This window comes from Varroa jacobsoni, unplaced genomic scaffold, assembly GCF_002532875.2.
Source record: "Varroa jacobsoni isolate VJ856 unplaced genomic scaffold, vjacob_1.0 scaffold_1092, whole genome shotgun sequence".
In the NCBI taxonomy this organism is placed as follows: Eukaryota; Metazoa; Arthropoda; class Arachnida; order Mesostigmata; family Varroidae; genus Varroa; species Varroa jacobsoni.
In genome coordinates, this window is record NW_019213994.1 from 565,835 (window position 1) to 574,937 (window position 9,103).

A 9,103-nucleotide genomic window follows, 5' to 3' on the forward strand; every position below is an offset into this window, starting at 1 on the left:
AGATTTGCTTGGCAATTGTCGCCGACGAATTGTTGCAAACAACGCCAAGAGCAGAAGCCCCAGCTAACCGACTGCGCTTCCATTCGTTCTAGCCGTACAAAACACAACCGCAAGTGATGAGACAGACAAAAGCAGCATACTGCTTTCACCGCTTCCGAGTTTATATCGGCGTGTGACATAGGGTAGGCCTAGTTAGGCAGCTTCGACGACTGCCACTTGCATCTAGACAAGACCTGCACTGGCTGAAGCGGGGCGGTGGCGCAGAGATGCTGTCTACTTAAGCTAACTAAATTTCGCCACTAACTTCCTATGGTAAGCACATCTGAGCGTTCACATATACCCGTACATACTTACATACGACTGTTCAGCGCATTCATTTACGTAGAAGAATAGGTTACCGCAATGTAGTCGTTATGAACACTATTTATATACGTACCTATACCCTGGTTCAAAACGTCAAGGCTATGCTATTTTGCGCGCGTGTCGACAACTCGTTCCGAGCGGCAGTCGCGTAAATGTGCACGCTCCATGTAAATTTATAGTGCCAGTCAACAGCGAACCAATTGACGGCTTCACGTTGTTTCCTAACGCATACTACCTACACACAATCGATCGATCGATCGCCTAACACACGACACGCAGCCGGATATTCGCTAGAAACCCAAGGAATGACATCCACGCTCGTCTTCCTAATCTGTATAGCACTAGTAGATGGCAAATACATTGAATACAAGATCATTCGCAGAACAGTAGAGAACTCGTTGTGGAGTTTCTAGGCTCTTTTCAGTATTATCCTTTTGAAAAGGACGAAACAAATCGTTCGGCCCTCCCTTCAAATATTTGTAATCGATCTCGAGTAAATATTACTCTGCTGCATGTGGTACCCTAGTCGATGGCGTGGCCGAGATCGAGCGACGGGGGCCGCCGGTTTCGGGTAGTCCATCGCCAATGATGCGAGGCCAACCTACATTATTTCCTAGTGATAGCAAAATTTCTTGAAATGCCCCAGACGTTGTACCTCCGGAGCCTATTTCTATTCACAAATAATTGCTGACCGAACCAGTTGATTAAACCTCTGGGTCAAAATCGATTTGATCGACGTGTGCATAGCAGTAAGAAATCATGGGAGCATTCGTCACGAGAGCGGTTTTTCCATTTGGTGCGTAGAACTCTTTGAAGCTTTGAAAGATTATATCGATTCCTATCGTAGTATAATGGTATCGGAGTTTTCTACAAGTGTAACTTCATAGCCGGTTAAAACGTCTCGGTATCTGTGTAGAAACTGTCATAAAATGACTTTTTTTTGTAGTTATTCTAGCGTGTATATTTGGAGTACATATAGCTAGCCGTTAGAACGCGTAGGTAACGAAATGTTCCACTTCTGAGTATTGCCACTGTGAGAGGTGATTTGGTCCTCTACGTGCGCTAGAAGCTACATTTTCTGAACTCCTAAGTTACGCCGTTCATGGTCTATGGCCTAATATTCTGGGCCAGTATATTATGAATGCAGCTTTACTTTTTATAGCCATCATCCTACCTGGAAGCCCATTCTGGATCGACATCGCCACCAAGCGATCGCCGGACCAAATTTTAGTCTGATTCAACATCAACTACTGTACTATTTCAATGAAATAAGCTGATCGAATCAAATTATATAACATCATATAATAAATCTACAGAATCCGATGGCACAAGACATGCATCCTCCCGAGAATTAAACGTTAACAAAGCAATTGATTTCGTAACAGAATCTTCGAACGTGCGACGCGGATCGCACCGATATGTAATAACGAACCAACAACGAAGGTACTTCGTGAAGAAGAAGATCCTATATGTTTATTTCACACACATACTCGGAAGAAATATTCCAATTAATGTATCCATTACTTGGTCTCCTAGATTGGACAAACACATGAAAATGTAGAACACACATTTAACATGTTGTATAGATAAACACATACTTTATGTTATACATTACACATAAAAGACCGTTATTATTCGCTGAATTACTAGTGATTACCGCTGTTATTCTAATGACTGTGGCCCTAATTACCATTACTCAATTCTAAAAAACGTTTAGGCGAATTCAAACGAAGAAGACGTATGCATGTAGTTGTACGTACACATGTATATACATCTGCAATCATTTCGAAAGAGTTGGAGCTCCTCTTCGTATCGTGTGCAGTTAAGGATTCGAGGCAGCAGAAGGAGAAGTCGGTCAGTTTTAGCCAGCCAGCTTCCTTATCTTATTATTGCTAAAAAAAAAAGTGGTAAAGGAAACTTTTGCTACCTCTCCACCGGTGCTACGATCGGTGAAAACAGTTTCTATCTATTATATCAATAAGCAAATCTACAGTATACGTACCATATATAATACAGGGCGAGCATGAAAAGCAACAAGCGCAGTGACGTCTTTTCTGATTAGAGGTCTCTATTGGTAATCGCTTTCATTTTCCTTACCAGCGTTGTTTTCCATCGTCTTTGCCTGGCCTGATTTGGCTTGTCGATATTCTTCCATCCTTTGGAATGAGCCAAGCGTTACGCTTAGCATCACGTTGGCAGCGGCGATACCATTAGCTGTGGGCGCAGTGGAAAACGGCAGTGGAAAACGGCAAATAAAGAAGTAAGGACCCAAAAGCACTTGCTACAATGGTGTTCCCTCCAGTTATTATCTATCTGATTACTACACGTTTACGGCTCTACCACTGCCGCTGCTTCTGTGCTTGCCTATTCCTTCATCTTATCTTTTCTTTCTTTGGTTGAATATGTAACAGGGGGCTAGCAGACCAGCGACCACTTCTAAGCTGCAGTACGCATTGATATATGTTTGTATCTATAATGTCTACTATACATAATACTACAAAATAACAATAGCAACTGGCGTTCATTTGGTCGTTGCTTTTTTGTTATCGTTGTCGGCGTAGACGTCAATTGTCGTCGTCGTTCACCCCTCTTCCAGTCGAGTGACGGTGAGTTAAGACTGGCGTCCTTCCGAGTCACTGCCGCTGCCTTCGACAACGACCTTAGCAAAGGCCAAGTCATCATCACTAATACAGAAGGCCAATTCTCTCTATCTACAATTAATTGTATATCCGCATGTTGGGTAATGCTATGTACGACAAACAAGAACAAACATTCGTCGGACAACCTTTTCGTATTCAGAACGGAAACAAGCAGAGCACAAATGACTCGGGGGCATCATTTGGACATTTGCATGTAACGCAGCGAGACTACAGTGATGAACTATGCAAGTACCTGTTAGTACTGAGTACACGGTGATATGCCTATCGTTCTGAGAACGGAGAATCTCGGACGTCGCATATATACGCGTGAGGATTTTAATTCACAGGAAATGTTCAGCTATGCATAATTTTTATCTGCATACGTATCTAAATATGTCGTCAGTACGATTGGGGGCGAAATGCTGTGACGTCCATAGATAACATAGCAACTATATATATATATCTGGTCTATTTCTGTGAATGCAGTAACACTTGCTTGGTAGAGCTGAAGGGTATAGCAGCATTAAGTGTCACGTAATTCCTCTCAACTACCGAATCTGATAAGATTAAAACACGCGCCGTTTTTTTTTGGTCATTTATCAAATTTTGCCTAAAAATTGCACAAAGACGACTGACTTGAAGAGCGAGCTCCATGGTGGTCTAGTTACAAGTCGTGACCGCATGACTCCGTCATCAGCCGGCCTTCGCGCGTCTACATATACTGCTCGAGACTTCACGAAGACAACAAGACATACCAGACACTGATCTAATATCGCAATAAGTACAATTGAAAGAATTGGTACTAATTGGTAAAGTAACAGCACCCGCTAAAATTTCTGCTACTACTAATGGTATGTTTCATACCCTGAAATATTACAGGACTATCAAGCGGCTAAAATTGGTTCGTGCAGGGTTCACGTACGAGGTTTCTTATTTGCGCTAGCAGCAACGCTGACGTTGTTGCAAAGTGCAAGGCTTCACCTTCCTTTCATTGGCCTCTTATCGTCTTTTACCTTTTACTCAGCCATTGACAAGTTCAGTTCACAGGTTGGTCAGCAACACGAGGTGATTGCCTTATAGGTGCCGATGACAGATAATGCGTCTGCATGCTTGTACACATGTATTGAGCGCTTGCTCAACAAATCGATACGTGTTGTTGCATGTTCTGTGCATAGCGTTAGTGAAGGATTGTCGTCGTCAAAATGACGGCAGTGCGAGCACGCGTCTTCATTGCCTGTAATGACTTCCAAAGGGAACGAGACGGTTAAAGAAGGGCAGATATATCTGATATGTCTGATTCCTTTCTGTGCATTTTCTCTTCGCTTGTTGTTTCCTGCTTCCAGTCGATAAGTTCGTTGCTAACGCTGTTGCAGTTTCGACAACGTTTGGTGATCAGTTTTTGCTTGCTCCTGCTGTTCGCCGACGGAACAAGGCAAGAGAGCTTCTGCAAACGAAGGTACAGAGTGCATTGGCGACGGAACCATTCAAAAAGGAGCTGAACGCAAACGTAAGAAACGACCGCGTAAGAAGATGAAGATCGCGTTTGCAGGAGAGGCCGGAGACTGGTTCGTGGGAGGAGTGGGACAAAAACTATTGCATTAAGTGCAGTAGTACAAAACGAAATGGATGAGAGTCGAAAAGATAAGGACACTTACGACAAATAGAAATTCCTCAAAAAGTTTCTCAGTGAACTTATGAGCCGTAACAACAACAACAACAGCAGCAGCAGTAGCAGCTATCCTCGATATCTTTGTTACCGTTGCCGTTGGCAGCCGTCGTGCTGTTGTAGCTGCTCCCGTTCCTTGTGCTGCATCGACTATAATAATAACGCTTCAACATTCACAAAAGAGAGCAAACGCTACTGTAAGTACTTGTGGGATATTGACTATGCTTGCTACTACGGCTACGACTGTAGCTTTGTTACGAAGAAAACGATGGCCATGCTGATAATGATGAGTGGTTACAATGGCCGTGCATGCTCAAGATCGATGCTTTTCGGCATGACGGATTACGCATTGCTTACGGCATCTAGGGCAGCAGCGGCTCGGGCGTCCGCGCGAAAGCCGACTGGCTGGCTGCCTTCTTGTCGTTGTCGTCATATTTAGGCTCTATTGATGTTGGTCGTAGCGGTGTTATCAATTCTAGTCTAATACACGTAGTTGCAGCAGGCCCTAGTCAGCTAGCGGTAACAGTTCCTGTGATAATCATCGCAAAGGCGACTTATCTACGTACGTATATTTAGTAGCAACGAATGTTGGCGCTGGCCTTTTGGTAGTCAGATGTAGGCTCGATAGACAATAACAAGGTAGGACGATAGAGGATAGGTAAAAAATTCACACGATTAACATGGCGCGAATCGTACGACGGCAATGACTAGCACAAATGGACTCAGTTTTGTGATTGTCTAATATTACCTGCTACTCCATATGTGTATGTCTTATCTATATACACGCGTGTATATATATATATATACGCGTGTTGAGGAACAATGGAACTCCGTGTTGCGACCAAATTTACGCCTCCGTTTCGTCGTAAATGTTTGATTATCGTTGATGTCTGGTAGCTGCTTTGCCGGCAACGTTGTTTTTGCGTGACGATGTCATATTAAAATGTTGTCCTCTTTGGGTGGTGGCTTAGGTCATTGTTGAACGAAGGTGAGGCACTGTGGTAAAAACAGGTTAGCATTAGGCAGTGCATGTATGTATAGACTGATGTAACACTGTGATATTAAATAGGATTAAATAAGAATTGAATAGGATATATGAGGATCGAATTCAGAGTTTGCGACACCATTATTTGATACATTTTTACTTATGCCGTAGAACATGGCATAAACCCTTGAGTTTCCTTTAAACCTAAAACAAAGTGGAACAGGGCCGATAGCATTTACTCGTTGAGTAGAAACGCTACGAGAAATGCACTGGTGTTGCCGCAGATCGAGTAGGTCTCATAGAAAAATGCTGGTAAAGCCTTTTCAAAACGTGTCGATGTTTGCTTACAAATGAAAGTATACTACACCTAAACACCTTACCTTTTGAGGATATACGGCTAGTTGCTTGTCATTAACATTGAACCAACCTTATTGCTTTGCCCATTTTGGCTTGCTGGTGGCATCGATCGAAAACAGTGTCCTTGCGGGCCATCCGTTTCATTAAGAGCTTAACAGTTTTTACTACTGTGATATTAGAAGAACGTTCGTTAAGGTAAAACCCTCTGGTGCGACAGTTCAGAACCTCTTGTTCTCTAGTGCTGTTTCTGTCGATTGTTTGTATCAGCGACTACAGTTGCTCGTATCAGTACTGAGACTAAATCAGCGTAAACTCAAGCACAAACGGCTCCAATAAACTAACTACTCAGCCGATGAGATTTATTTCATGACGAACAGCTTTCTTTTTGCTGCTAACGCGGTGTTGTCTTTAGGTTCTCTCGTTCATGTTACCTTGCTGTGAGTTTCTCTAGATCCATCGCTTATCGGCCAGGTACAAAAAGCGGCAGTTCGTCAGTATACGAAGTTACAATATACCAATTACAGGCTAACCGACGCTGAGCTAAACGCGCAAGCGAGCGACCCCGAAGAGACACGTGAGCGCCACGAAGCATGCTAAGTGGTGGGGGCTCCGACATGATTCATGCTATAGCCCGGAGCTTGGCACAGTGCACGAGCATCCTGCAGCAGCGATCGGTGCGTGAAGCAGGTCGCTTATTCGGCAGTAGCTAGACAAGCTTTGGCTGTGTGGGCACAGTAGACCTACGGCGACAGGACTGTCTCTTCGGACAATCGAAATCCAAAAGACCGTCCAAATTTCTCGGGAGGAATTTGTCACGGCACGCACAGCAGGTAACGAGAGGCCGAGACAGTAACCCGATGGTTGACTGCCGCTAACTCAAATCTGTCTGTCCGAATAGCATATACACTGGTTGCTTGTCAGGTTCCCGCTGTCTCCCGCTTATTGCTATAGCTTAAGTGGCGTTTCACGTGACGAACGGACGGGAAGGGACGGACACGGTTAGGGGACGGCTACGACGAAGGTTGTCACGGCAGCTGGTCAACACGACGAAACAATTGGGATGAACGAAAGCGGCCTAGGTAGCGATCGTGGCGATATTGATAGCGGCAAAACGGAGCGAAAGGGGAATTATCCGACCACACGGACACGATTAGCAGAAGACGCACTGACAGGAGTTGATCTAGCGGTCCTACTAGTAGCGTAGTTGGTATAGCCTACTGATTTCTTGCCTCGCGTCTCTTTCTCATTTCGTCAAAAAGTCTTCATTGCTCTGGCCACAATGACAAGTAGACCCGAATGCCGATCACGTACAAACCAGTTATCTATTTCTGCTGTTGCTGTTGTTGTTGTTGTCATCGCTACCGAGATCCACCGCGCGATGCACCGGATAATACCGGGTAGTCGAATCCATCCAACAGGTGCACCAATAAGATCTGCTTGTGCTCATTGGCTTGGTGCGGAAACGTTGCTATAGCACGGCGCTTGTATGGTATCACAGCAGACGACTATCAAAATTCTCGGGACGTACCCGTACGTATCAATAGTCTTAGAAACAATAGTAAGATAATAATAGTAGTATAATCATATTATTAATAAAAATAAAGAGTGAGAATAGCAAGGCATACGGTTTTATAAAGATAAGGATAAAAGACTTGTATTAAATATAAGGTCATAGGTCGGGTTTCAGAGAAGTTTTGATCAACATCTGCGGATGGCAGTGGTGGCGTGACCACCGAAACCCCTACCTGCTTAGGTATTAGCCAATGGGAGAGACTTCGATAAGTGTGGAACCACTATACAGGTTTTGGCACAACCTAGCGTATTACAATCACTTACGATATTATATTCTCAATCCATCATGTTTGGGTCTATTGCAGGACACACAGCATTCATAGTTTGCCAGCCTTTCCCCTTACGATACTCCGACGTAAACGAACGATCAAATGAGAATGCTTCTTACACAGACAGACCTGGTTATAGCAGATTCTTGCAGTGGCCAGATGCTTACTGATGTCATTGCTAGGAAGCACTGTGATTATATGCTATTTACTTGGGTTTGCTTGTTAAGCTTTCGTCAGCTAGAATATTGTCGGCACCGTCCCCCGAACTTCGACGATTATCGCCACTATAGCAATTACTCGGTGGGGGTGTGGGGCTTGTTCTATATTCGCGAAGTGCGCCATCTAGGCTTTCTTTTTACTAATGCTACAATTATAGACGTATAGCTCTACAATTATACACGTATAGCTACGTCGTGAAATCGGCTGCGTTTAATGTGGTCCCGTTTTCGACGCTGATTGGTAAGATACTTCTTTGTTCGTCCGATATTTTCATCGACGTTTTCATATATTATTCTCTTGAGTGTAAACAATTCAATGAACGTTCAGAACGGAGTAGCATAGTGTGTATGGCTAGATTCTAGACAGGAAAAAGGAGAAACACTCAGGAAGAGATTTTGCTGCTAATACCCTAATTAGCCTTTATACTACGTAGGAATCTAATGGCCGATCATAAAGGAAGGTCGGGGGCAGAAGTGGGTCCATGATAGTCCGTCCGCATTACGGAAATAGTATTTCAACATCAACCATCCAACGAACTTAACCGCCGAACAGACCAAGTTTATAACGATTATTCCAGAATTCCTGCCTAACCCTGGTTGCAATGCAGTTTCGACTTGTCCAGTCATTCCAGGCTGTTGTAAAACTTTTGTTTCACCAAACAACATCTATAAGGCACCTGGAGCCCTGTAAATAAAACGACCCTATTACCGTTGGCCAGAAAATGGGCCTTTTCTGTTGCACACAAAACGAAATCCAACCGTAACAAGCTGATTTGGCTATTACGGATATTGATCAATATGTAGCGAACGATTTAATGTAAGCGAAACACGTAAGTAACGGTTTTCGCGATACAGCGTTTGGTTAGAGACGGTAGATTTCAACTGGATGGGATTATACACAAATAACGTATGGATCATTATAGAACGTCATTATTGTCAAATCGCTCACCACTTCAATATAACTAAGCATCGTTTTCAATTACTTCTGAAATACAAGCATAGTACACAGACCTAACAGAACCCTTGAATCACCT

The 9,103-nt window shown here is 43.6% G+C and overlaps 1 long non-coding RNA gene across 2 annotated transcripts; it reads right to left on the bottom strand.

Annotated features, from left to right (window-relative positions):
* Nucleotides 1-1,807: 1,807 nt before the first annotated feature.
* On the bottom strand, nt 1,808-5,032 carry LOC111266507 (uncharacterized). 2 transcript variants are annotated; one of them, XR_015313485.1, is made up of 4 exons: nt 4,016-5,032; nt 2,366-2,577; nt 2,124-2,255; nt 1,808-1,895 (listed from the first exon to the last, which is right to left on the bottom strand). It is a non-coding gene; the product is annotated as an uncharacterized LOC111266507 (long non-coding RNA). The 2 variants fall into 2 exon arrangements; XR_002684128.1 differs by lacking the exon at nt 4,016-5,032 and having other exon boundaries at nt 2,366-3,918.
* Nucleotides 5,033-9,103: the final 4,071 nt, after the last annotated feature.